Source organism: Dipodomys ordii, unplaced genomic scaffold, assembly GCF_000151885.1.
Source record: "Dipodomys ordii isolate 6190 unplaced genomic scaffold, Dord_2.0 Scaffold109, whole genome shotgun sequence".
NCBI lineage: Eukaryota > Metazoa > Chordata > Mammalia > Rodentia > Heteromyidae > Dipodomys > Dipodomys ordii.
The window spans coordinates 5,015,949-5,043,462 of NW_012267325.1; positions in this window are offsets into that span (position 1 = coordinate 5,015,949).

Genomic DNA, 27,514 nt, shown 5'->3' on the forward strand with positions numbered 1-27,514 from the left:
TCTATCTATCTATCTATCTATCTATCTATCTATCTATCTATCTATCTATCTATCTATCTATCTATCTGTTTGTCTGTCTGTCTGTCTGTCTGTCTATAAATCTGTCTGACTGACTGTCTATTTATCTACATTCTACCTATTTTTATCTAAGAAAGATGTATATACATACGTATATACATTTTGTTAGGTTTGCATGTGTCACATGCATATATTATATCATACACAATGTAGGACTTGACAATGAAAAAGCAAGAAATAAAAGGACTACCCAATTTTAAGAGGACTACATTCATTTCTTTCCGTGGTTACTTTTTTAATGGACCACTATTTGATAATTTGGTATTTCCAGAATTCTGAACATCTTATTTCCTCTTGTCTCCTGGACAAAATGTCTCCTGTGACTCTAGTTTCCAATGCCATCCTGGAAAGCAAGGTTCTGAAGCTCTTCCGACAATGCAGAGCTGAAAGACACTCTTTTCTATGTAAGGGAATATTAGATTTAAAATAGTGACTTACTTCCTATCCCAAGTTTAGGAGGAGCTATGTTTCAAGAGCTAGTTGAATATGAAATTGTGAGTTAGTAAAACACAAAACACTCTGCCAACACCCTCTCAATCTTCCCAAGAAATGTAGTCCTAGTATTCAAGCCTAAATAAAAATCTTTCTCATAGTGCTGTTTCATAATTTTTGAGCCCAATTTAAGCAAGGTATATTTGTAAAGTACAGTGCATATACCAATGATGTTTCTAAATATAAACAAAAGCCAAAGAACCTCTGGATTTCTTTACTCTGCTAAATTGTTCAGGACAAATTGATGGTATTTTGTCATATGTAAATAAATTCCATGTCTTTGAGCTTTGAGAAAGCCTTCTCTTATTATTTGTGGTTGTCTGTGCCTATGGTCTTTGAATTCTATATAACCATGCTCACAGTAACTTTAGCCATGTTACAAGCAGACTTAAAAAATAACATCTAGTATATGGAAAGGAAATGTATTATGCTTGGTGAAACACAATCTTTTCCAATTTAGGTTTTTGACCAATTCATGTTGTTAAAATCAGTGATATAATTACCCTTAGATTCTAAAAGCTTTTTAAGCCTACAGAATATAAGGTAGGTTAAAGTTTCTCAAAATCTCCAATTGCTTCCAGTTGGTACCATTATTGTAATGGTAATGGTTAATGGGTTTAGACTTTTCATTTAGTTCTCATTGGAGTATCGTCAAATATTACATTCTGAAACAAAACAACATAAATCATAAAAGACATGCAAAGTCCACCTTCAGTTTTGCCAACATAGATAACAGCAACCCTGCTGCTGTTTTAAATGGCTGATGCATGAATTGATCAGAAGCACTAATTTTTCTTTTTCATCCTTTTCCCTTAAATTTTGGACAGTCTTTTGAAGACATCTCAATTATCAAAGACAAAAAATAAAGAATATATCCAGATGATACAATTTTGATGTTCAGAAGTATCTTCTATGTGCTCCTGCTAACAACTGTTCTAATACTGGTGCCATAACAATTGTCATTGTTACTGGCAGAACACTGAAGTGGCTATGGTATTCTTTTTCCTCAGAAATGATAAATTCAAGAGAATGGTCTTATTTACATGTGAAGATGAAAATCATCATGAAGATGAAAAGCATCGTGTGTGTGTGTGTGTGTGTGTGTGTGTGTGTGTGTGTGTGTATTCCAGTCGCAGGGATTGAACTCAGGACTTAGGTACTGTCCCTCAGTTGTTTCACTCAAGGCTAGTGCTCTACAAGTTAAGCTACAAATCCACTTCCAGCTTTTTGATGGTTAATTAGAGAGAAGGTTTTTCTGTCCTGGCTGGTTTTGAACTGTAGTACTCAGATCTAAACCTCCTAAGTACTTAGAATTATAGGCATGAACCATCAGCACGTGGCTCTGAGTGATTTTTTTTAAAGGATTTCTGGGCCTAGGATACCTATTATGAATACTCTATTCAAAACCATTTTGGAATGAGAGAATTCATATTCATAATTGTTAATTTTGAACTAAACTATGTGAATGAAAAGCATGACTAAATTACTCACAAATGTGACTGGACAAATTATTGAACTGGTTCCTCCATCTTACTTGTAAATTTACACATATAAACACACATATGTATGTTCCTCCATCTTGTAAAATTTAAAAATATCCATACATTCATATATATGTATATATATATATATATTAGAACTTAGTATTGAGTTTAATACAAGCAGTCCTTAGGAAAAATGTTTTGAAATCAAGTATAAATTAGTATCTATCTTTTTATGAATAAATGAAATCTTGTAATGTTCATGCACTATGATTTTCATTTCTCCCCATGGTGTCTGGGATTATTATATTAACATTTGTTTCTTTAAGAAAAACAATAGTTTTTTTTGTTTTCTATTGGTCTTAAAAACTGATCAAAAGACAACTGACTTCTTCCAAATTTTAAATCTCATTAATAAAATAAGGCTTAGATGAACGTGCAACTATATCACACTTTTTTTTACCATGTATTCTGTGGAGTTAAAGTCACTGCACAGACAAAATGAGAATTTATGTCTTTCTGATTAAGAGAGAAGTAACAGTGCTTTTATAATAATTGCCAAATATCTGAAGTAATGTTGAGTATACAAATATTTTTCACTTACTTTGTTTTATTTTGAACTTTACAACAGCTTTCTAAAGAAAGCATCATTAGTCCCAAATGAAAAAAAAATAAGGCGACAGAGGCTTGGAGACTTAAATAACTTGCCAAGAGTCACTTAGCAGGAAATAGAGAAACTGTATCTGGGAGGCAGGTTTCCTATCTCCAGAGCTCTACTCCTAAATAGATCATTAGGACTTCAATGGACCTTCAAATTTTCTAGTCTAAATCGTTATTTATTCAATGAGAAAATGGAGGACAGAGAAGAAACAGACCTAGACAATGTGACTGAAAAGCAGATTTAAGATTGCAGCTTATTTTTGTAATTTGTAGTCCATTGGTCCTTTTCTCCTATATAGTAATATCCTATGACCAGTATCTAAATTGTTTTCTTTTCTGACAATTTATCAATGTCTGAAATTTAAAATGAAAGCATCTCAATATTATGAGAATTATTCTATGGTTAATGAAATCTTTTGATTCAGAGACAAGAAACTGATTTTCTTAGACACCCTAAGAAGGACAGCGTCTCATTGTGTAGGTCTCCCAAGTCTGCCATCTGTCTGGGGGAGGTAACAGATATAGCAGCATTATTTTAGACAGCAGTTTGCTCAGATTTCTTGCAAAGAAAGAAGGAATCAGAAACTTTATATGGAGGTGAGGATTTTCCCCAAACCCCAGAAAAATCTTCTGAAAGGAGAAAACAGAGGCAATAGTAAAAAAAAAAGGCAGTGTATATGCTATAAACCCAATCAAATTGACTAAAGTATGGTATACTTAGGGGTGGATTCCAATGGGGTAACTCCTTTGAACAATTAACCAACAGTTGAACATGAATACCAAGAAGCTGAGGCATGTTTTGTCTGAGGGGCTGTGGCTTAAGGTGGAGTAGGAAGCAGCCAAATGGAGAGAGAAATGTTGCGCAGATACAGACACATGTATATTTGGTGTCCATACGGGAGCATGGGACCAGGTAATGTGACAGGACGGTTGAGATCGATATGGGAGGGAGAGTGATGGGAAAGATGAAATTGATCAAGACGCACTATACTACACGTTTAATTGAAATCCTTTTGTACAACTACTTAAATATCATTTTTAAAAAATACAGAGAAGATAAAATTTCCTCAGACAGTATCAACGAACCAGTGACCTCCATGAATATCCATTTACTCCCAGTATCTACATACAAACTAATTTCTAGGCCCCGTGAATCTTTATTTGGATGCCAAATTTGTACAGGTAAAACTGAACTCGAAGACACTGATTTCAATTTTTTCATGTGAGAAAAGCACCCTAAGGTTTTATTCATTTAGTCAGAGCTTTGAAGAGAAATAATATCAAGTAGAGAGGAAGAGTCAAGTCCAGGAAAATAAGCATAGGCCTCTGAGGCTGAATTAAATCTTGTCTTATGAAAAGCTTAAAGTTCTTTCATGTTCTCATTGATTCATTTATATTCATTAATGGAGTTAACAATACAATAATACAGCAATCATTTGTTAAGAGTCTCATAAATAGCCAGTGTTGAATATAAACAGACATGGAGTGAATAATAAGAGTATGGTTGGTAGAGAAGAACTTTTTGGTTAACAAAAGAAAAGAAGTGTTTGTGGAAGTAGTGGCAATAGCATTTAAAGAAAAGGACACAAAGTAAATATTATAAAGGTGGGCAAAGTGAATTCATGAGGGTGAATTCTTTATTTTACCTTGGCATAGAATGATTCCATAATACACTGAAACAATTGAAAGGTTTTTGTGTTCTTTTCCTATGTCAACAACCTCACATCTACAACCTTATAATATATGCATCTATGTTTGTGTGAGCAATGAATGATGTAGATGTCCATGGAGCTACCGTTAGAAAGTAAAATATTTGAGTTGCCTGCAACTTAAATATGGCATTTCACTCAATGACTACTGAGCAGATATTTAAACAAGTCAAGTCAGGAAGCGAAGCAACAATAAATGGTCATGTAATAAAACTAACACATGGAACAATGTGTATGACATATGATTAAGGTTACAAAAAGTATGCAGGACAAATATGTATGTTTATGCATGTTTAGATGACTCCTGGATAAACATCCAGGGATAAAACACTAACATCTAGGAAAGAGCCTAGCTGCTGGTACAAATGTGAGAATCAGAAGAATTTCTCACTGAATATCATTTAACATATTTTAAAATCTATGTCTATTCAGGCATTTATAGCATGTATTGTTTAAAATTTATTTAGGAATCGATTGCAAATCTTACATCCATAAAAATAACATGGGAGGAAAAATAAAATCATGCTATTTGGAAGCTACAGTGGGTTTTTATTTTGTTTTGTTTTGTTTTTTTCTTTTAATAGCGAATGTCTTGGGTACGCTGGAAGGCAGAAGTGAGGAGATGGATGGATGGCGAGGAAATGAAATAGAAGGTAAGTGAAAATTATAGGATTTAGGGCAGAAGTAGAAAGGCTGAGATCTTGGAAGACAAATGTCCTCTCTATGAGGTGTCTAAGCAGAGCTAGTGAATCACATATTTTTGGACACAAGCTGATGGGCGATTCTTTTGTTTGTTTTTGTATCAATAGCAGTGATTGGGGAAAATGTGTGCGCTGAGGGGTGGAACTAGCACACTGGGCAGGGCACAGGCTTCAGGATAGAGGCTCCAAGTAAAGCAGGTTGCTTTCAGGTAATGTCTGGATAGGTGAAAGCTGTAATTTAATGACTGCTTCTCTAGCCAACACTTCTTTACAGAAAGGTTTGTTTGTGTCCACAAGAGAAGGGGTACATAACCAAAGTGGAAGGGCCTGGGATAGAGATTTAAAAATGAGCATGTCACTGGGCACCAGTGGCTCATGCTTATAATCCTAGCTACTCAGGAGGCTGAGATCTGAGGGTCACAGTTTGAAGCCAAGGAATTCCTTGAGAGTCTGATCTTTAATTAACCAACAAAAAGCCATAAATGAAGCAGTGACTGGAGTGGTAGAGCAGTAGGCTTGAATAAAGAAATTCAGGGTACAATGCTCGACAGTACAGTATCTTTACAATAAAAAATTAAAAAAAGAAATCACATAGTACATTAAAAACGACAACAAAGGAAAAAAAAAAGAAATTCAAGGACAGCGTCCAGGTCATGACTTCAAGTTCCAAGATTGGTCCCCTCTTTTCCCCAGAAGAGCATTTGTATCACTTTTAACAGCTACATACCATGTCATCCAAGTAATTTACTGATGAAAATGGGTACAAGGACATACCCTACTCAGTTATTTTGTTTGTTTTGAGGATAAAGTTAGGTAATAAGTTAGATACAGTTAAGTAATGTTAGGTAATATATGGACAATGTTTTGGAAATAAAATACAAATTCTAATTCAGGGACAAGGTAAAAGAAGCCTGAAGAGAGAAATTTTTGCTTAAATATTTAATAATTAAATATTTAATAATACTTAAATATTTAATCACCTCTTAGAAATAAGTTTCCTTGCTAGCAACATTTGCTGTTGGGTTTAATCATGATGAGTTAAATACTTTTATGTTGAGTACAACTATAAAGAAGGGACCATTTAAAATGAAGTTTAGGGCTGGGAAGGTGGCTCAGTGGTAGAGCGCTTGCCTTGCATGCTTGAGGCCCTGGGTTTGATTCCTCAGCACCACATAAGCAAAAAGAAAAAAGCCGGAAGTGGCGTTGTGGCTCAAGTGGTAGAGCGCTAGCCTTGAGCTGAAGAGCTGAGGGACAGCGCCCAAGTCCAGAGTTCAGACCCCACGACTGGACCCCCTCCCAAAAATAAAAAAAAATGAAGTTTCAGTTCTAAAGCAAAATTCACTTTATTTCCATCTGTATTGGCCTAAAGTAATGTTCCATATATTGTTATTAAATAAATAACTTTGTTACTGTTCAAAAGGAAAGGTTGTCATGACCCTTTAACTCTTGGTTTCTCTATTTGAGAAACTAAACTTAACGAGATCCATAAAGAAATTTCTAAAATATAAAATTTCAGTGAAGTGACAAAAATGTCATTGAGTTATAGTTTCTGAAATTTGGTGAAAAAAGAACTGAGTAAAAAAAAGAAAAGGTCTTTTAATTTCAAATCCATGAGTCTATAGAAGCTGATTCATTTTAGAAGAGTATCAAAACAGCCATTTGGAAAGCACAACTACTGAAGAGAATTGAAAGTTGGAGGCACCACTTTAGCTCAGTCCTTATATCCATCCATCCCTCTCTTTTTCTCTATTATCTATCTACCCATTATATATTTATCATCTAAGTATCAATCATCAATGTACATATCTAGCTTTCATCTATGCATCCATGTGTGAACACATGTATAAGTTATTAATAAAAATGATTAAATAAAATCATTATGATAGAGCTCCAATGACTAAATTCTGATGAATTACAAGAATGAGAAAGCCCAGGCAATATATCCATACACATGTTCAAGATTCTAGAAGCTATAGGTCCACCATGAGATGCAGCCTCTCAACTTTGGATCACCAGAACTACAAGCTGAAACAAATGTATTTTCTTTATCAAGTAGCTTGCCTCTGATATTTGGCTACCGGAATGCCAAATGGACTAATACATAGATGCTCCTTAATTTACTGTAGTTCCACAAATTGATAATAGTTTACATTGAAAAGTATTTAATGTGCTTACTCTACCAGACTCGGTTGGTCAATACCACAGTATACTGTAGAATATAGGAATATGAGTTATTATTTACCCTTCCGGTTTTATGACAGGTTAGGCTTTGTGCTTGCGGTCACTATTTGGCATCAAATTTGTGTAGCATCATTAGCCCAAGAAAAGACAAATATTCAAAGTACAGTTTCCATTAAACTTTACCTCTCTTACAGTGTTGTAAATTAAAAATAAAACAAAAAGTAACACCTTTATAAGTTGCAGAATGTCTGTATATGCAAAGAACTTGGTATACACATAAAGAAACAATACTAGAATTTTTCTTAGAGAGAAAAATACTTTGCCTTTCCTAGAGAATATAATGAAACTCCGAGGGACTAAAAAATAAACAATTTGTTTTTCAAAGCAAAGGAACAAAGAAAAACAAGCAAGACAGCTCAGCTCAATAGATCATGTCTCTATTCTCAACTTCTCTGGAGTGGAAATCAAGAGCCTTGGGATTAGGGTCACTATAGGCAAAGATTTAGAGCGGGCAGACATGGAAGTACGTAACTATAATCCTAGCTACATGGAAGGTGTATGTAGAAGTACCGTGATCTAAGGCTGGCCTGGGCAAAAGTGCAAGACTCTATTTAAAAAACAAGCAAAAAGAGCTGGAGGCATGGCTCAAATGGCTGAGCATCAGCCCAACACAGGCGAGGCTCAGAGTTCACCTGCTGCCAAAAATAAGGATAGAGGGAAGTATACCTGACAATATGTTTCAGGGGATGGAAAATTGCCAGGTGATATGCTGGCAGTAGATTGCTTATTACTCTCTGAAAGAAGAATGAAACTCATTGAGAACATGTAAGCCATTTTTTTTTTTAACCAGCGTTCCCAAGTTTGAATTCCCTGGGAGCTGCAAAATATCAGGGTAGAGTTTGGACTACCTTGGTGGGGCATTCAGAGATAAGAATAGAAATAGAAATTTCAAGTGGATTACTATTACAGGGTCGAGTCTATCTTCAGCCAGCCTACTCTTTTTTCTTCTTATTTTCATGATGTTTCCAAAAGATATCTTTATGATTTTTAGGTAATACAGAAGAGAACCAATAGAACTCAACAATTGTCGTCAGAAGCCTACATTTCAGAGTAGGTTGATCTAGAATTGCTGTTCCTGTAAGGTTACATCACAACCCATACACTCCCTAGCCAATACCCTTCCACCCTCCCCACACCAGTCTTCAAGAGTCTTTTAGGAAAGGACTTCTAAGGTAGATAGAGATTTTCTCAGCTCTTCCAATGGGCTTTTCATGATCCAAATAAGCTGGTAAAATCTCCCCACCCTCCCTGCAGCTGGCTGGAAAGTATAAGTTGACAGGGCAAGAGGCACTGAGTCAGTAAAATGCAGAATGCAAGCAGAGACACTGCCAACCCACTCTGACAGAATAGCTCATGGTGAGTTTTTGTCATAAGGCTAAGAATGAAAAGGACCAGAGACTCTACTAGCTTGTTTCTTAAGGATGGCTCATATGAAAGATCTTCAACACTGTTGCGTGTAGTAAATGACTACACATGAGTAATAGATGCTTTAGTGTTTAGGTTTCTTTTACTAACAACCATAACAATACCTTGTCACACACTGAGAAGCTAGCACTTACAATAGGTATTTCTCTAAATACTGACTGTCATATAAAAGGTTCTCATTTCCATTTCTTTTGCAATGTAGTATTTCTAGACTTAATTTTGGATGAAAACATTGATGCTCAAGAAATAATGGAAATCACTTAAGGATACAGAGTAGTATTCTGTTATTTGTGAAGACAAATAACATGGTCTTTGAACTTTATAATTTTAAAAGGACCCTATCTTTTAACAGCCTGAGAGAGATCATATCTCTATATGGGTTAACCACAAAACTAACTTTGGTAAGCCAAGGATATGAGAGTTAAAATATAATATAAAAATAACAATACAATAAGCCAGGTGCCTGTGGTTCATGCCTATAATTCTAGCAACTCAGTTGGCTTTGATCTGAGGATTGCAGTTCAAAGCCAGCCTGGGCAAGAACGTCCATGAGACTGTTATCTTCATTTAACCACTAGAAAACCAGAAATGGAGCTGTGGCTCAAATAGTAGAGCCATAGCATTGAGTGAAAAAAGCTCAAAGACAATGGCTAGGCCCCGAGTTCCTAAGTTCAAGCCCTAGGACCAGCACACATAAACACAGAAAAGATAATAAAGAAACATAAAATCAGTATTCAAAAGTCCATTTTGCAGAATGTTAGTATGTACTAGATGTTGGAGGATAGATTTTTTTTTTGGTCCAGTCGTGGGGCTTGAACTCTGGGCCTGGGCGCTGTCCCTCAGCTCTTCAGCTCAAGGCTAGTGCTCTACCACTTGAGCCATAGCGCCACTTCTGGCTTTTTTCTTTTTGCTTATGTGGTGCTGAGGAATCGAACCCAGGGCCTCAGGCATGCAAGGCAAGCACTCTACCACTAAGCCACCTTCCCAGCCCTGGAGGACAGATTTTGAAACAAAAAACTAAATTAGGGATATATAAAGTTAAGCATTGATGCTTTAATTAGTAGATTTAAAAATAATGATCTACTTTCTCTTAAGATGTTTTCAAGTTTGAATATGCTAAATAATATGGTGGATTTCTAGAATGGAGACACTGCTCATGTTTCTCAACATCATTTAATGTACACTCTTAGTTTACCATGAATTCATTGTGAGTACAGAGAATGTGTTCTGTGACATACTAAAACTTCCACACAGATAAATGCTATACAAGTTAATGTGCTAATAAATTTACCACTTTTGAATTGCTAAGTTATGTAGTGCTATCTTATGCATTAAGAATATTTATGTTTTTCCATTTTATAAATTATGTCAGGTGATCACCTGGCAAAAGGTAATTATAAGTGTCAGAAGTGTGCTAATCTAAGGATCACTTCAGTGATTTTGGCCACAAACTGGTCCTATTATATTTCACACTTTCAATTATTCCTAATTCCTGACTTGTCTCAGCTAGATAAACTAAATTTCTTTTGAAAAATGGGAAAGGAAGCCTGCCTCAGTCACCATCCGGATGGAATTGCTTGACTTCAAGGACTCATATAATTCTACTTCTTTTCAGGTCTACTCTTCCTTACATTTTTGGCAAATCATCTTTTCCTATCCTTTATTTTTTAAAACTAATATTAGAAAAGGTCTGCATTGAATTTTTAGTATCTTTGAAATCCTCTCGAATGACTGAGAAGTTTTCCAAATTACGATGAAATATATTTTTTTAGCCCTTTTATTCTCTCTCTTAGACTTCAGTGACACTCTGAAGTTTCACATAATTTCTGGTCTGCATCTCATCAAATACTGGCAAAATTTATTCAATTCAAATTAAATAGATGTAGCACGGCATAATCTTTCTCTATTAAATGTGTCACTTTTTGCAATTGTTTCTTAATATCCCTCCCAGCTTCCATCGAAGATTAGCACCTTCATTGCTGCCAGAGTTTCACTAACCTACTGAATTATTCACTGAAGCATAACCTTCACATATCAGGTTAGAAAGACCTTGATTATGGCAGGAAGTGAACTGTATAAACCATTTTTCTTTAAAAGAAAATTTCTCAGGGTAGCAAAGTCTGAAATGAGATAAGTATTAAATGTGTGTAAAAATTAAGTTCATAATTGATAGGAATTTAGCCAACTGTTACATTCTTGCATTTTGTTTATTATAATGTATAATACTATCCTAAATACAGCAAAAAGCAGGAAAACATGTGCATTACCATAACATTCATTGAACCTAAAGAGACACCAGCCACAATGCACATTGAATAAACAAAACGGTTGAATGTTCAATTATATAATGTTTTACATGGCCTGGGAATATTTATTAATATTTTTAAAATTGCATATTCTCTTTGTTTCCTGTTCACTTTTGTTTCCTTTGCTCTAGCATTATTGTTTTGGTGTCATCCAACTCTAGAGTTCATGGTAAAGTCAGCAATCCACTATGGGCCTCCCTGCAGCAAATTCTATTAGTAGCATCCCTAGCTTTATCTCAATTCTGTGTTGAAAGGTCATTAGAATACCACGGAGGAGACAACCCTCTCAGAACACCTTTGCTAGTGTTGAAATCAGTAAACTCACCACTCACAAATCAGCCACTTCATGACCAATCCTCTGGGTACTCTGATAGTTAAAGTGCAGCCTGATTCACAGCAGGGTGTGTGCCCTATTTCTTTCTGCCAGAAGAGAGGAAACACACAGCGACAAGATTCTGGTCCACTTTTATTTATATTTATTCCATGAGCCATTGGCAGAGAGAGGTTCTTTTTCTACCTACAATATATTTGACCTCAGACACTATTCAAATGACTTTCCAAATGCTTAGGTGGAGCACATATATTTTAAATATCATCCACTTATTATGTTCTGCTTCTCTTACCATTACCAGTGCTGTAAAAGTCAACACAACTTAAGAATGTCAATAGTGAGAGATGATGCATTATTAAAGAGTTTGCTTTGATCAGATTTTTCTACACAAATTTGCTGTTCAGATGGAGGCAATAAACTAAGAAACATTTTTCACTATGAATCAATGGAAGTGGTATAGACAACATTAACTGTTTTCTTTTAATGCTGCCTCTCCCACACCCACAAAAGTACCAACTGCATTCTTTTCTAAAATTTTAATCTGGTGGAATAATTATTTGAAAGGCCTTTTAAAAGCACTCAGGGAGGTACAAAATAAGCATGCGAGATGACAAGTTGCTCAGAACAAGTAGTTTTCAGAGAAGATAAACCCAAGAAATGTGTTGACAAAGAAAAATAGTGAAAAATATTTTTCTTACTAAAGAAAAATCTTATTTTGTGTGAATGTCATGAAAATTTCAGTTGTGATGAGCACATTTATACAGATTTGATGCTGATATAGGATGGAAATGGAAGGGGATATAGAAAGTCGCATGTCATTTATTAGAGTAATAAGGTATTATTTTTATTTCTATGCTATCATTTTTTTAATTCCGTAAATAACTGAATTCTTGAGAACACATAGTTTAAACAGTAGAAGGCAAAAATGTCCCCATTCTATTGGATGTAAGACCATACCTTACCAATTTGACACATTTTTTTCTGTATTTAGTATTGCTAGTTTTTTGGGGGAATATACTATGAATTTAGAAAAAAATACCAAAATATTAATATCAGGGAGGGTGATGGCTCATTTTGCAAGCGAAGTCTCCACAAATCCTCTTTCACTTATTTAGATGATGTGAGAGTTGAATCACAAGGGTTTTCCTAACTAAAATTCTCAGTGGAGGACTGCTATATAAAATTGCTCTTTTATTTATCAATATGAAACCACTAAATGAGTGTAGAAATGAACAGACACCTTAGGTCTTCAGGAAAGTACATTTTTGCAAAGGAACTCTCAGTCTGGTCATTGAGGATGAACTCCTAGCAGACTGATAGAAAAGGGAGAGGATTCTTTCCCTTCTTATGTTCAGGTCACACATATTTAATGGGTCATTTTTCTTTGCTTTTCCACTTTTGTTTGTTCCTTCAACACCAGAATTTGAACTCAAGCCCTTATACTTGCTAAGCTGCACTTTACCCACTTGAACTGGTACACAGCTACTCCTTCCACTTTTCTTTGTTTTTGAGATAATGTTTCATATTTTTTGTCCAGGTGAGGTGGGCTATAATTCTCCTATTTGCTCTTTCCATGTAACTGATGACGGGTGGATTCCACCATTCCCAGGTTTATTGGGTGAGATGAGGTCACACAAATTCTGTATACAGCTGGCTTGAGCATAATTATGAAAACAAGCTGGATACCAGTGGCTCACAGTAATCTTAGCTCCCCAGGAAGCTGAAATCTGATTATCACAGTTCAAAGCCAGGAGAGGCAGCAAAGTCTACAAGGCTCTTATCTCCAATTAATCACCAAAAAAGAACTGGAAGTAGAACTGTGGCTCAAGTGATAGTTTGCTAGCCCTGAGCAGAAATGCTCAGGAACATTGTCCAGGCCCTGATTTCAAGCTCCAGGACTGACACAAAAGGAAAGAAAAGAAAAGAGAAGGAAACCATTATTCTGCCAGTCTCCACCTTCTAGTAGCTAGAATTAGAGGCATGCATGACCATACCTGACCTAATGAGTCATTTTTTATATATTCTCGAATGTGAAAGTGGAAATTTTCTCAACATTTGAATAGAAACTAATATGGAACTATTGATTTAGACAGTCCTTATTCTATATTTCTGCTGTGTATGAGGGTGTGACTTAATTTATATTAGAGACACCTGTCTAGGTTAAGATGTTTCATAAGTGTGTTGTCTTGAAAACAATATATTTGATCACAATAATTTATTTGAAAGTTAAGAAACAGGTAAATGTGGGTCAGAATATAGGGGGAAGATTTTGGATTAGTCCTATCAGAGATCTTTTACAGATTAAATAGGTCAGATTTATTTGATATTTCAAAGGCAGTTATAATGAGTGCCAGAATAGCTCTGTATATTATTATGGTCATATTCCATTATGAATTTTATGTATTCCTACTCTCACTTTTGACTGTATGTGGTTTGAGGGCATGGACCATGCCTTTCTTGTTCACTGCTTTATATTTAGGGTATCATAAGGGGATCTTGGTAGATCTGCAGTACTTAAAATGTATTTAGGAAGTTAAATAATCAAGTGAATGATTATCTGAAAGTGCTCACTAAAGTGCCAGTAAAATTAAACAAACATATTTCCTTCCCTCCCTCCCTTCTTTCCTGCCTCCCTCCCTCCCTCCCTCCCTCCCTCCTTTTCTCCCCCTCTCCCTCCCTACTTCCCTTTTCTTGTACTTGAACCATACCTTGTTACTTTTTACAGCCCTTATTATGTTTGTTATTTTTCAGGTAGGTGGCATTTCATGTTTTTTCTTGGCTTGGTTTCAGTCTTCAGTCCTCCTACCTCCATTTCCCATTTAGCTGAAATTACAGATGTGTACTTCCTCCATTGGCTTTTTGTTTGTTCAGTTTGTTTTGTTTGCTTTTTTTGTGCCAGTCCTGGGACATGGGCAATATGCCTGAGCCCCTGAGTTCTCTCTCTCTCTCTCTCTTTCTCTCTCTCCTCTCTCTTTCTCCCTCCCTCCCTTCCCCTCCCTCCTTTGTTCCCTCCTTCCCTCTCTGCCTCCCCCTTCTCTAGGATAGCACTCTACCACTTGAGCCACAGTCCCACTTCCAGGTTTTTGGTTGTTGATTGGAGAAAAGAGTCTCTCAGATATTCCTGCCTGGGCTGTCTTTGAATGGTGATGTTCAGATCTCAGCCTCCTAAATAGCTAGGATTACAAGCCTGAGCCATCTACATGACTCAGCTACAGGCTCTTGTTTCTAACTTACTTAAATTTGGCCAGATTGGCCTTGAATGTCTGTCTTTCAGTCTTTTTAGCTAGGATTACAGGCAAAAGTCACCCAATTCTATAAAAATAAATAATTTAGGGGCTGGGAAGGTGGCTCAGTGGTAGAGTGCTTGTCTTGCATGAATGAGGCCCTGGGTTCAATTCCTTAGCACCACATAAGCAGAAAAAGCCGTAAGTGGCACTGTGGCTCAAGTGGTAGAGGTGCTAGCTTTGAGCTGAAGAGCTGAGGGACAGCGCCCAGGCCCAGAGTTCAGGCCCCACCACCGACCAAAAAAATACTTTGTTTTTATTACAATAACATTACAATAACATGAGTCAGGGAAGGAGTACATTTCCTTCCTACAGTGTCTTCCCATTGCTTGCCCATTGCTTCCCTCCTATCTCTGCCCATGAGTTGCATAGCTCACTTTCTTTAGTGGCCAGTGAGCTCCACTGTTAAATTATTTTTACCCTTTATCCTTGAGTTCTGTACCCACCCTTCTCACCATTATCCCAAATATACATACTTGAATATACCATACATAAATAAAATAAGATAGAGTCATCAAAATAAAAATTAGAAAAGGGATCTCTTTTTTGAATATCTTGGGATTCATTTATATACATATATAATTTTATATAAATATGAAGAGGCATGTAGACATTGCACCTGTGTGCTTCTGTCTAAGAGTATCCTCTTTTGGTCTCATTGTATATGAGACCTAGAATCCTGTATAGTTTGCCATACCCCATTTTAGATATAATTTTGGCATATCAGTGAGAACACGCACTGTTTATTTCTCTGAGCTTGGCTTACCTCACTTAACATTATTTGTTCTAGTTCCCTTCCATCCATGTCTCTGCAAATGACATTATTTTATTCTTTCTCATAACTGTATAAATTTCCATTATGTATAAATACCACATTTTTTTCGGATCCACTCATCTATTGTGGGATCTCTGGGTTGTTTCCATATGCTGGCTATTGTGACTAGTATGGCAATAAACATGGATGTGTGGGTGTCTGTCGTATCTTGTCACCCAATTCTTTTTTTTTTTTGGGTCCGGTCATGGGGCCTGAACTCTGGGCCTGGGTGCTGTCCCTCAGCTCTTCAGCTCAAGGCTAGCGCTCTACCACTTGAGCCACAGCACCACTTCTGGCTTTTTTCTTTTTGCTTATGTGGTACTGAGAAATTGAACCCAGGGCCTCATGCTTGCAAGGCAAGCGCTCTACCACTGAGCCACCTTCCCAGCCCTTGTCACCCAATTCTTATCCAGCTTAATTTCTTTGGAAAAGCAGAGGATGAAGAGGATTGCCAGAGGTAGAAGATGTACAACTAGAAAACAAAGCAGCTTTCTAATTAAGCAAATGAGGTATGCATTTCTTTACATTTGCAATGGGAGAAGCTCTAGAGAAGGGGCAGTGGTTACCAGGTTCTAAAGATTTAAAGACTCCTGGAGCCAAAGCTTCCTATGAAATAGATTCATTATTTCCTTTATGTTTGTTTTCACTTTCTCTGTTTTAATTCTTCGTCAGATATTCAATAACGCTTATATACCTCACCACTTACATGGTGTAACTGAAGCTCATTCTCTGGCACTGAGACAGCTCTTGAGCAATCAAACCAATGCATATCTATCCTACTGTATATTCTCAAAGCGTATCTACAAATGGTTTAACACTTATTAGTAGGGCATTACCAAAACCAAGTGAAAAAAGCACTCCTCTTCTCTAAAGGATCCTTTCTGATTAAAAAGCCTTCATAATTAGCCTTGCTAATTAAATCACAATATAGACATTTTATTTAACATCTTTCTCTAGTTTGTCTAAATAAGGCGATTAGTGTGTTCCAGAAAGGACAAGGTAGCTGACATTCTGGAATTCATTAGGAATATTTTTTTCAAGAGCTAAATGTCATTATTTTCTTGGGACATCTTCTACCCCTGTCTCTGATGTGTTTTTTATTACCAATAAAACTCAACTTGTGCTACCTGGTGAGCAATGGCTGTGGGCTGCCTGTGAATATAGACCACAAAGATGGTAAATGGAACTTTTGTTGCTTGTTTTTTCAAAGCCCTTACTTTAAAACTCACATATAGGAAATTGGAATGATGACTTGAACCATATGTCAAACTAGGTCAGATCATTCTTAGGACAATCAGTTCTGGGGACCTCATATCATCTCCTTCACTAGCCAAGTGCATATTTCACTAGTGAAATATTCAGGGAAACCCAAACAACATTTGTGCAGAGTGATAATTTATGTGAAATGTATTATTATATTCCTAGTATATATTACAGGAAGTAATATGACTATCCCTATGTCAAACCATGGTAAGGATTCTCATATTAGGTTATTATCTAATAATTAATTGGGGGCAGCAGATAAACAGAGTAAACAACTGCCCAAAACAGAGCTTTATAGATTTTTTCAAAAAATGTTGTCATACTACTTTTGTTTTTCCCAATGGCTTACCACTAAACCTGATATGTGCACTAATGTAACTCCTTATAGATGCCTTAAACAAAACTTTTAGTTCTGTAGAGCAATCTGCTTTGAGGAGGAGTGAGAATGAGCAATTAAAACTGCATTTCTAAATACAAAAATACCTTGAAGACCACTCTCCTTTTGGCTAAGCCATCACACTTAATCAAATTCCATTACATAAAATTTATATGAAAAGTTTTGGTTTTACTCTAACTTTTCCATTGTGCTCTGTTGTTTTCTTTCCTAATTTCCAGCAGTGCCACTTGGTTTTGATTTCCTTTTGATGCCAAATGTGTCACCAATCCCATTTGAAAGCAACTTCTTCACCTAGCCTTCTACATAATAGCTCAAGATACACACCATATCTCTACTTGGTAAAGACTAAGTAGGTGCTTTCTTTCATGTTTCTTTACTTAACACATTGAATGTATTAGTGAGCTTACTGAGTTCTGCAATAAAACATACCAATTCTCTGCATCATCCCCAGAATGAATTTATGAAATGTAATTGAGATTATGATATTTATCTCCCTAATTTCTCCAATATTTCCCTATGGAAGTTAGAATCAAATTACAACTGCTTTCCATGGACTTCAGAAACTCTGTAATTCTCTTGGTCATCTAATAATACTCTTCTAGCTCACCAGATTTTGGTGTTCAATCACCATGGATTTATTTCTGTTTCTTGCAGAAGTAAGATCATTTATAGCTTCTTCTATAACTCTTGGGCTAGCTCTTTTATTTGTTTCATGTTCTTATTACAAGGCAAAGAGGCCCTTTTTAGTTATTTAACCACATTTTCCTCATGGTCACTGAACTTATGTAATAATGGTACAGATATTACAGTATAAAACCATTTCTGAATTATCTAAATTATTCATTTACTTTTTTGTCTTATCTTTGGTTCAGAGCTAGAATCTCTTTCAATTGTTGGTTTGGTATTCTTATAGCCTACCTAAAGCAATTATTAAAAGACTGTAAGCACTATAATTTGAGGGAATGTAGAAGGACTTAGCAAATCTTGGTCTCGTAACATAAGGCCTGTGCATTCTTTCTACTTAATTGGTATATTAGTAAGTGATGAGTACCAGCATAGTTTAACATATGCAGAAACTAGATTATGCTAGAAGGATAAATTAACTTTAGAATATCAGTATTTTAATAACATTTCATGAGATTTCCAATGCTAGCTAGTAGAATTTCTCTTATGAAGTGATTCTACACTTTTCCTAGGAAGTAACATATTAAGTATTAAACATTTACCTTAGTAACAACAGAAGTAATTTCTGATAAGTTAGCATTAGCTGGCACCAGGTTCACAGTTTAATACAACCACAGGGCAGGCTGGGCTATTGGGAAGAGCATATGGCAAGCAGTACTGCCTACAATATAGTAGTATGTTACACTATAGAAAAAAAAATATGTGAACCAGGCGCCAGTGGCTCACGCCTGTAATCCTAGCTACTCAGCAGGCTGAGATCTGAAGTTGACGGTTCAAAGACAGGAAAGTCCATGAATCTCTTATCTCCAATAAACCACTAGAAAACCGGAAGTGGAACTGTGGCTCAAGCGGTAGAGCGCTTGCCTTGAGCTGAAGAGCGCAGGGACAGCGCCCAGGCCCAGAGTTCAAGCCCCACGACTGACCAAAAAAAAAAAAAAATGTGGAAGAGTCTAGGAGAAAAAAAAAACAGGAGATTTAATAAGAATAAGAATAATAGGATAATAATAGAATAAAAACAGTAAAACCTAAACAAATATACTAGCATTGTTTTTGGTGTTTGTGAAAGCTAATGCAAAGCTAGGATTCTCTACACTGATGAATGCCCACAGACACGGACCCAGACACACACTAACAGTAACACACTCTTTTTAGCTGTTGCAAACATTGTGTTCTGCTCCTAGTATTACTTGCAAGTCTCCTCTTAAACCCATGTTCTTCTTGATCCTTTTTCTCTAAAGTGTCTTCCTGCCATCAGATGTCTCCACTGTGGGCCTGGTCGTGCATTCCACTTCACAGTTAATCATCTTAGATTAATACCAGGGGCACTTTTGCCTAATAGGGTTTCAGTTAGAAAGAGAAAGAGTCAGGAAGAAAGCTCCTGCTAAGTGAATACATCTACTCATTTTCTCCTGTGTTTCACATGTTCTCTGGTATAAAAGAAATCACAGAAGTCAATGGATTAAATATGAATGTGAAGTAAGGAAATATGTGATAAAAGAGAGATGGATAAAATGTACTTGAGACCAATGGGCAGACCATGTGGTGAGCTAATATAATGCTTTAATTCTGGAATCCCCGTGGCTAGCCAGGTTGACAACATTTCCAAGATGCCAATTATCTGGAATAAATCCAAGATTATACTTTAAATAAAAATGTCCATAAATCATGGCTCTTCCACTCTGAATAGGACAAGCACACAAGCAATTACTTATGGGAGCAGTATTATCTTGCAATTCAAGCTGTTTCTTAAGTTTATTTGACTAAAAGCTTACCTTTTTCATCAAAGTGAAAAATGAAAATATTCAACTTGTCTTACTTTGTCCTATATCTGAAGTTTAAATAATTAATTCTTCAAAAACATTATTTGAATGAAAAATATCAATTAAAGAAGAAGTCGAAAAAAGTCCATTATTTCTAGAGTCAAGTTGCTGGTGCAGCTGTTGAAAAATGAAGCCTTATGGGTAGAAAGTTATGGCACCTTCCCTACCCCTTGAATGCTGCAAGGGACTTTGTATTAAAAAGAAAGACCGTCTTTTCTACTGGCTTCCAAAGTGATGGTACCCATAGGACAACTCCCTTCCTGCCCAGTGGCCAACATGAATAATGTTTAAGAGTCAGCTAGCTGGTTTTATTTCTAGTTCAAGATTTGTCCAAATGCTCTTCAATGTCTCGGTGATGTTCTAGGTACTTTTCCAACTCAGAATGAAATAATCCAGGGTAAGTTCTGATGCTTGGTTGACATTAGAAATTACTTTTGTCAACATGCCAACAGAAAAAATGTTTCTTGATGCAAAGAGAAGCTGTAAATTTAATAGCAATAATATACTTTACTGAGTAGTGACTAAAATTCAGACACATGAAGAAATTACAGAAGACAAACTAGTACTAGCTCAAAATTAGATTTCTTTAACACATTGGAAAATACTAAAATGTTATAGGAAGGGATTAAGCCTGCAGGCTGGTTTGGACAAAGTTGCCCTTTAAAATGTAAAGTAATGATAGTGAAATTTAATATAACACTAATACAAATCCAAACAGAAAAATTTTGGTGAAAAGAACTGAAACTTAAAAAAATACTTTAATATCTGAAAGAATTTACAACGATTACTTTTATAAATTGTGAAACATACTATAAATCATATTTAGAATTGTAGTTTATTTTATATGCAAATGCACATTACAGACATACAAAAGAATACAAGGTTTCTTAAAATATTTCACCTAAATACATGTAGAGTCTACCATTTTTCTATTTTATTTATTCTTAAAATACTTTCTATATTCCAATAAATTAATTCTTTGAACCTCAAATGGGCTATAGCCTACCTATGTATACATATATTTTTTTTTCAGGTTCCAACAATAGTTTTATTCAGTTAGAATGTTAGCTATAAACAAAACAGAATAAGTCAATTAGTTTGCTCATGAGAAAGTTACCTATTCCAAATCACTAATAGGCCAAAATAAGCATTAGAAATTAGTGCCGATTTTACAACAAACTTACTACCAATTTTTAATGTTAAGGCATATCAAAATTTACAGAATGTGAATGAAATAAAATTTTTTTGGAATTATACAGTCTTTTAAAGAAAGAAGTTTTAGGCTAAATTTCAATGAGCTAAGTAAGCACTTAATTTCAATGGTTAAAAACAAAAACAATAAAAGTGGAATGCACCCGAAGAAAATAGAATGCTGGCTTTAGGAGAGACCTGATGTCTTTGAAACCAGATTGTCTACAAGTAAATCTGTTTTTTCTTTACTAGACTCTCCACCTTCTTCATTTATCATGGAGGTGATAGAATATGTTTCAGCGATGTGGTAAGTATTGAATGTGTTAGTGTATGAAAGATCCAGTGCTCCAGGAGCTTGACTGAAACTTTTTGATTAAATTTTATTATAAGTGGCCTACATATATTTAAATGATTTGTTTATAAAATGCCTAAATTGTTAAAACTATGAATTATAAATGAACTCTTACTTTTATGTTCTGATGTATAAGAAAAATATAGGACTATTGTTGAAACAAAAGTCCTAAAATACATTTATATTTATATAATTTCAATTATAAGATCAAATAAGGTATAAGATATCTTTTAAGAAAACCTATAAATATTATACTTTATAATTTGCATCTAAAGAACTGTAGGTGCATTAAAGATGTAGATGTAAGAACTAAATTTATAAAAGTACTAAGAGAACTTGAAGACTGAAATTTAGTTAGCAGAAGGTCTTCAAATCATGATAAAGAAGTAAAAAATAGCTTTTAAGTGTGATGCTTTTATTGTTTTTTAGTACTGGGATTTGAAATCAGGTCTCACAGTTGTTCGGTTTGCGTGCTCAGTTTGCTTGCTGGGATGGTTCTGCCACTGAGCCACAAAACGAATTTAGCTATATTTTTGTTTGTTTTTGGAGATGAAACATCACATATTCTTCCTGGGTTGGCTTCAAATAATGATTCTCTAAATCTCAGCCTCCTGAGGAGCTAGGCTAAATAGGCATGAGCTAATGGCCTCCAGTGGAACTTAATTACTTGTAATGTGAACTTACAATATTTATATGTTTGAACCATTCATTACTAACACAACGAAAATCCACATGACAATCTGACAAGTTAAAACATATACCACATACAAGTTATCTCCAAAATAGATATATGCCTTCCTTCATATTAAAAATAAACATATTTTTTTAAAAATTAATTTTATTGTCAAGGTGATGCACAGAGGAGTTACAGTTACATAAGGTAGTGATTACATTTCTTGCTGAACTTTTTATCTCCTCCCTCACTTTTCTCCCACTTCCCCTTCCTCCCCCAAGTTGTACAGTTCATTTCCAACATATTGTCTTGTGAGTATCACTGTTGCAATGGTTCTCCATTTGTCCTTTGTCTCACCATTTTGTTGTTCCCTAAAAATAAACATCTTCAAGACAAAAATGTATGAGGCACAAATACAAATACTTGGAAAGAAAATGAGGAAAATTTAAACTGGTTACCAAAGAATTTCAAGCTGAAATAGCGATGTTTTTGTGCTTATCAAGTTGAAAAGGATAGATATTTAGAGTTATAGTGTCTACTCTTCTTTAGTTGACATTTATAGAGTGCTTTGCATATGTCAGACACTGCTTTAAACATTCAACATTCTGTTTAATCTTTCTTTTAAAAAAACACTCTATAAACAGAGGCCATAACTATCATTTCAATGATAGGTTCTGTAAAGAGAACATCTTGAGTAATATAGCTAATAACTAGTAGAATCAGATTTTGATGCCAGGAAATATGACATCAGAGTCCACACTTTTAATCAAGATTTCCATGTACTTTCAATATTGGAATGACTGTGAATAATGTGTCTGAAGTGGTATAAGTGCCACCATATTTCTAGAGCATAATTTTACAAAATACCACAGAAACACTAAAAAAGGGGCATGCTATTATTAATCAATTTTATTTCTACAAATTTACTCAAGATATACCTTGAAACAAAATAATCACATATATTTCTTTCAATAAACACTTTTGTAAAAAATGTATTTATTGTTATTGTAAAGGTGATGTACAGAGGGGGTATGGTTACATAAGTCAGGAAAGGTATTCATTCCCACTCACAAGTGGTATAGTTCATTTCAACATAAGGCCTAGTGAGTACTGCTGCTGCATTTGTTCCTCTTTGTCCCACAATTTCTGTGATTCCCCTTCCCCTCCAAAGACAGATAGATGAACAAGCAAGACAAAAGTAAATGAAAATAAAAACAGCAACAAAGGAAAACAAGGCTCTCTTGTTTCCTTTCCTGGAGTTCATTTAGATAAATATGATTTTATATAGTCAGATGCACATAGCTATTGTACCTTTGTGATCCTCTCCTAAGAATATCCTCTTTTGGTCTCACTCTTTGTGAATGCCTAGAGACTGGTACAACTTATCATGTCCCAGTGTAATTTTTTTTATTTTTTTGCCATCCAGTGTGTTCACTTGTAGATTTATAGTCACATTCTAGTTACTACAAATGAAGGTATCCATGTAAACTATATTTCTTGAAGTGTGGAATACTTTGCTTCAATACCACCCCCCCTTTTGTTTTTGTTTTTTGATTGTAGGGTTTGCACTCAGGGCCTGGGCACTGTCTCTGAGCCCATTGTGTTCAAGGCAATATAGTGCTCTACCACTTGAGCCACAGCACCAGGTCCAGATTTGTGAGTGGTTAATTAGAGATAAGAGTCTCACAGGGATGTTTCTGTTGCTGGGCTGGCTTTGAACCATGATCCTCAGATATCAGCCTCTTTAGTAGCTAGGATTACAAGCATGAGCCACTGACACCTGGCTGCTTAAAAGCTTTTTTCTCAATATGATGAACAGGGGGTTAAAGTTACGTATGTAAGGTAATGAGTACATTTCGTTTTAAACATTTTCCCCTCCTTCATTTTCTCCCACTTATCCCTTCCTACTCTCCTCCCTGCCAAGTTGTAGAGCTCATTTCCAACATAGTGTTTTTTAATATATATTTTTTATTGTAAACTTACTGCACAAAGGGGTTAGTTACAGTTACATGAGTAAGGTCATAAGTACATTTCCTATCGAGCATTGTTACCCCCTCCTTTGTTTTTCCCCTACCATCCTTTCCTTCCCTACCTCCCCAACTGTTCCTCCCCCGCAGCTATAAAGTTCATTTTCAACAGTGTCTTGTACATTTCATTGTTACAATGGGTTAACCTGTGTCCTTAGTTCAGCATTTTGTTATTTCCCTTACCCTCCCCAAATTGAAAAATGTATATACAAGATGCAGGGCACTAGAATCAAATACAGTGAAAACAGGGGTTATACCATAGAGTAAGCACATACAAAAGAAACAAAAAAAATCACACAGAACATTATAAGTACATTAAAACCAACAGCAACAAAGATAAAACCATTTATGTCTCTATCTTGGGGTTCATTGCTTAGGGGGTATCATTATTGCATTAGTTCATCCTTTGCCCTGCTGTTTCTGTGATTCTTTTTCCCTTCCATGGATCAGATAAACTTATTAATAAAGAGATTATATACTAATTGTAGCATAATTATGCAGTAGATTGCCTTTGAACATTTGAAATCTCATCTTTGATGAATAGCTACTAACAACAGAGTATTACATAGATTATAAAATAATACTAATAACATGTATTTTACTAGATTCTTTGGATTTACATCTAGATCAGTTATAGTTCCCAGAACTAGAACTCAGAACTAGTTCTGAGTTACTGGAAATTGGAATATTTCACCAGGATTTCTATCCCTTGAACCTAGACTTGGTAGATATTGAGATCCTGTTGAGCAGAGGAGGAAAACCTTTTCTAGGGAAGATGATTGTGATTCCAGTGAATTCTCTCTTTCATTCACACATGGGAAAAAGGAAAGATGAGAAGGCTAAAGTGGATATTGGTTAATCATTGTGTTGGCCATGGTGATTGGTTTCAGTTATATGGAAGGAAAAATGCTTTGTAGGTACACACTTGGAACAAAGAAGGATCTTTTTGGAATTTAGGAGTATGGCTGAATAGTGCCTATTCATTTTCTAATGAATTCTATTGACTAAAATGCCCCTGAAGCAAATCAACACAGAACGAAAATCCAGACATTTAAAGAGGAATGTTTGAATTCTGTACCCAGTCCAGACAAAGGACTGGCAGAATAAAAGAAGAAATAAAGGATTGTCGAAAGAATCAATTCTAGTTCTCTACAGTATGACATAATATATAACAAATTGGTATGACTTCTTTATATCATAGTTGATGAGATGTGTACATTTTCTGTATTTGGGATGTGAACTTTTGAATTGAGCCAAAGATAAGAGTGACATCTCAGTGTCAAACAGAGTTGATCGTGTGAGTATCTTCCATTTTCCTCACTTCCAGGGACTCCATCATCAGGCCTCCATATCTATCTAGATGTGCCTAGTGTCATGTTCTTATAGATCAGAAGGAGAGAAGAAAATGAGGTAAAAATCTTAATTTTCCTGCCCCCTTTCTGCCAATTTTCTCCTCATGCTTGTGTTTCTCAACCATACAACTAACGTTGTACAACTCTTTTTCCATCTAGGTTTGAGTGACCATGTCCCTATCTTCATCCAACTGACATCTGTTCATTTAGGACAACTTTTCAAGAATTTCACTAATCTCTTCTTTCATCTATGCCCTAACTTGTCCAATTTCCCTTCTTTTCACACAAATGTTTGCAAATATGTCTAGTATTATTGATCTGAGGAAGAGTAAGGAGAAACTGATATCATTTAATTGTTGAATATCTCTCCCAGATGTTTATATATTAAAGATTGAGTCCATTGAGAAACATCATTGAGAGGTAGACTTTAAGCAGGGAGAAATTACGATGAAAGGTCCTTATGACATGAGGACACATTTTCAAGCATTATCATGACTCCAGGCTCCCCTGGCCTCTTCTTACTTCCTAGCTCAGGAAGTGAGTGGTTTGTTCCAACACATGCTTCTGCCATGATGTACAGACTTTACTAGAGATTCAGGCCTGGAACCCCTTACTTCCAAATCCAGGAGCCAGAATAAAACTTTATAGCTTTGTTGTCTCAGGCAGTTCATTATAAAGATAGAAAGTTTACTAACACAGACTGGTTAAATAAATATTGTTGAGTCTTGACTTTTAATTCAAAATGTAAGTATAATTTTTTTTCATTTTTATATGCTTTTTATTGTAAAAATACTGTACAGAGGAGTTACAGTTACATTGAGAATTGTTACCTCCTTCTTTCTTTTTCCCCTACATCTCTTCCCTCCCCACTTCCCCAACTGCCCCCCCGACCCCCAAAAATATTCTAAAGATCGTTTTCAGCATAGTGTCTTGAACATCTCATTGTTACAATGGGTCAATCTGTATCCTTATTAAGCATTTTGTTATTTCCCTTCCCCTTCCCAATTTAGAAAAATGTATATACAAGATGCAGGGCACCAGAATCAAATACAGCGAAAACAGGGATTATACAGTGGGGGGAAAATATACCAAAGAAACAAAAAAATCACATAGTACATTAAAATAATAGCAAGCAAGAAAAACCACTTGTGTCCCTATCTTGGGGTTCATTTTGCTTAACATCATCTTTTTTTTTTTTGGGTCCGGTCGTGGGGCCTGAACTCTGAGCCTGTGCACTGTCCCTCAGCTCTTCAGCTCAAGGCTAGTGCTCTACCACTTGAGCCACAGCGCCACTTCCGGCTTTTTTCTTTTTGTTTATGTGGTGCTGAGGAATCGAACGCAGGGCCTCTGGCATGCAAGGCAAGCGCTTTACCACTGAGCTGCCTTCCCAGCCAGACTTAACATCATCTTATATGGTCATATGTACTTTTGACCTTTTCTGCTTGTCCTAGACAAATATTAGTTATTGCAAATAAGGGAAACCATGGGACCTATGTTTCTTTGGAACTGGCTTACTTCACTTAATATAATTTTTTCCAAGTCTTTCCATTTCCTAACAAATGAGGCAATGCCATTCTTTCTGATGGAGGCATAGAATTCCATTGTGTGTGTGTGTGTATCATATAAATTTCATATATATATATATTTATATACTTACTAATACTGGCCTTTTGAACAGGGCCTAGCATTTGTTCACCTTGATTGCTCATCTGGAAATCTACCATATTAGTGATGCCTCCATCTCAGCTTTTTACTGATTATTTTGGAGACAGACTGTTATGGACTTTTCTTTTCTTCTTTTTTTCTTTTTTTGTAGGTTATGGGGGTAGAACTCTGGGCCTGGTGCTGTCCCTCAGCTCTTCAGTTCAAGTTTTCTGGTGGTTTATTGGAGATAAGTCTTACGGACTTTCCTGCCTGGGCTGGCTTTGAACCATGATCCTCAAATCTCAGCTTCTTAGTAGCTAGGATTACAAGTGTGAGCCACCAGCGCTCAGCTGTCATGGACTTTTCTGAAAGTGGCTCTGAATCATGATCCCCCAGACATTAGCTTTCTGCAGACTTAGGATTATAATCATGAACCACCAATGTCTGGCTCATAAAATGTTTTTATGATTGTCTATTTCTTAGTTATGCTAATTGAAAAGGCCTAGAGATAGTCACTGATCCTGTCGTAAAGACAGTCTCGAGGATTCAGATTTTGCTAGTGGACAGATATCTGGCACCATGTGTTGGC